The following is a 3519-nucleotide window of genomic DNA, read 5'->3' on the forward strand; positions in this document are numbered from 1 at the left end:
CTATTGACCTGTGGTTGTTGTAGTTGAGGAAGACAGTCTAAGAGCCTCACAAAAACAGACGCATATGTTTGGGCCCCCTTGTAAAGATGTGCAACAAGTTTTAAAATGAATTAATTCTATATTCACCTTATTTGGTCCTTGTATGTGGTTAGAGGCTTAATTTGGCCTGTGTCACATCTTATTTGTACCCCAGGGAAACAAATTATTAATAACCATAAGACCTTACGAATCTCATCACAGGCTCAACTGACCAATTTAGAAAAGTAAATGATATATTCGTTACATTTTAATCAGATTGTTGGGGTACCAACAATAATACAATGCTGTTTTTATATGTTAAACAGCAATGACTTTTAGGATGGAAATCTGATAGTATTTGATAAAAAGAGGGCCCTAACTTTGCATCTTCATGTTGTGAAAAAATTATAAGAGATTGGTAAAATATCACAATTCTGTATTTTTTGTAAAATATTTTATGGCTATGCTCCACTTCTATTACAATAGTGTATTCAAAAGATTATCAGTGAGTGAACAAGGGCAGGTCCTAGAGTTTCTTAGGAAAACTGCTGTGAGTGAAACTACTTTGTTCTATATCGTGCATCTCATACTTGGAATACGATTCCAAGTAACATCAGAAACTTTTCAATTTCTATTTCATTTAGAAAACATCTTAAGAATTAGCTCTTGTCAAGCCTAAAATTTCAACATTATTAATATGTAAATATGTATAAATTTTATGGTAATTTTATGCATTTTCTTATTTAGTAGTGTTGTTTTGTGGTTTCATTGTTGCTTTTATAATATGTTTTAACATCAACCTTCCAATGAGATTAGAGATGCAAATTAGCCACTTGGAGATAGCTTTCTGTATTTATATGTAAATTGTCATCAATACTTATTGTCCCATTTCAAAAATATACATGAACTTGAACTAGACAAGGATCAGTAAGCTACAGTCTGTGCTTACACCCACAGCCCTGAATCCTGGCTTATATTGCACTTCATAATGATAAAAGAAAATGAAAATTACTGAATCTCTTAACAATTAGATGGCAAGCTGTTGTGTAATACATTCCTCTACATTTCATCACCATCCTAAAATAATGGCCTAAGTAATTTTTTGCCAAAAGTGACTCTTGCCTAATCATCTTCAGGCAAAAAAGAAAGCAAAAACCTATTTTTTTAGGAAGATGACAATTTTCCAAAAACAGCTCTGAAGTTAGATTTCTGGTTAGATAACAGAAGGTAAATTTGACAATGATCTTGTAGTTTTCAACATTTTCTTACATACTCTTCTTCATCCCAGTCAATATAAGCAACTGGGCCATGTATAATTCAGACCCAAGATTAGTTTGTGTCTGTTGATCCCAGAGGAACTACGAGCTTCATGGGTGATTTGACCTGAGCCTGATGACAAAATACCCTCTTGTTCCAGAAGGGCAAAGCTGGGACACACACATCACATTTGTGAATAGCCACATACATAATGTATGTTTTACATTTTGTGCTCAAAATTATACGTATTAGGATTAACTTAGAAGACGAAAGCAATCCTACATGACATTGTTTCTTTAGACCATGATTTGAAATTCAATTTTTATAATAATCATTGGTATGTTGATAAATAATAATGAAAAACAGCTCACCCTCTTGACACTGCAAGAGGATTGATTTAATTTCGGCTTTAGAAACATTCTTACTTAATACGTACATGTACAAATATGTTAGTTCCTCTCTGTTAATGACCAAAAAGCTCGCAATGATAACTGAAATAAGTTGAAAACGAAAGTAACATTAATTAACATTTTACTGAAAATTAGCAAATGAAAAGCAGACATTGCTACTGAGTTGTGGTTCAACAGATTCATAAAAAAAAAAAAAACCCTAAAGAAATAGGACTGGACAAAAGCAATAGTACCCATAGCTTAATATTGCATTGATCACCCTTGAGGCAATCAAGCAACAGGTATTGTGGTGGACTCTGTGGACAAGGTGCTCCTGCTGTCTCATGTTTGAATGGTGCCTTGATGGCTCCTTCCACAAATGCTCTGATTGATATTTTTACAGATATATATTTTTTTATATATATGTACAGAACAAAGGTGTTTACATATAGCAGGGTGCAATAATGTATAGCATAAACATATTGTATGCATCATTAACTTCAAGATGCATAACAAAAAATGTATAATAATAGTAATAAATAACTAAATTACAGCACCAAAGAACCCAAAATAATAATAACATAATGCAGGTTAGGTTTAATAGGCAAAATTTGTTAAAAAGCTGCATATGCATGTTACAATGCTCAGACTGTGAACTGATCCGTAAGATACAATTTAAGATATTTTCTAAAAAGAAAAAGTAGATTTGACTTATTAAATATGAGCAGATCATCCAGAGCCAGAAGCAACACCATATACTGCAGCCCTTTAACTGGAAAAGGTCTGGCAGAAAGTTTATACGGCTTAGTTACAGCTCAGTGATTTCAGAGCAGACGCTGACCTCAAAGACAAATTAAAAGGGAGTGGGGTACAAAAAGTAATAATAATAAAGTTGAGAGAATTATTGAAAAGCCTGTGCACTATGAAGAATAATCAAGAGATTAAGCTGGTTTCTGCATGAGATCTTCCAGCGCAATAGAAGTCTGCTTGAATTAGTTCCATTTATTGTCAGGATTTAGCATAAAAGAACTCTTCAGGCCATATACCCTTAAACCTTTATAGTTCTGTTGTTTTCTGTCACTCTAAGCTCATGTAGACTTAATTATAACCAGTAATAATCCTTGCAAATAAAGATGCACATTCAGTCACTGGATTAGTCAGCCACCACTAGGATTCAATGACAGCAACGTTATTACTGATCGCTTGAGAGATGTTCTAATTGCAACTCTTTGCCAACACCTATCTCTGTTTTTAAACAGTCTGAGGAGCAGATTTCGTTTTTCTAAAATAGGAAGAAAATAGCAGGATGAACAATTCTTTATGGAACTGAAATTGAGATTGTGGAATCTTAAGTACCTGTGTGATCGTCTGAGCAATAAAATGGACTGGAGTCAAAACACTGATGTTTTTTACAGGAAGGGTCAGAACAGATTCTACCGCTAAGGAGCCTGATATCCTCTGGAGCGCACCTGAAGACCTTTGACTCTGTGGTGGCATCAGCCATTTCCTATGATGTTGTGTGGTGTAGCAGCATCCTATCTACAGCTTAGAGGAAGCTGTTAGATCAGCTCATAAGGAAGACCAGAACTAGAGAACTCCTACAGCGAGACTGCGCAAAGAAGAGCTATTGCAGATCCCCACAATGTTTACATCCCTGACGTTATTGGCAGTTTTTCACTTCTTGTATTGTCTTTTTATTGCACAAATATATTTTTTTCTTTTTAAACTATCCTACTTAGTTGCACATTTCTTTTAATCTGCCATCTGTGAGTGCTTTGCCACTAACATTTTCTTGAATAACCTTGTGCACATTGTTGCCATCGATTCACATTAAATCCACACCAGATTACAAGAC

Source organism: Xiphophorus couchianus, chromosome 18 (assembly GCF_001444195.1).
Source record: "Xiphophorus couchianus chromosome 18, X_couchianus-1.0, whole genome shotgun sequence".
Lineage (NCBI taxonomy): Eukaryota > Metazoa > Chordata > Actinopteri > Cyprinodontiformes > Poeciliidae > Xiphophorus > Xiphophorus couchianus.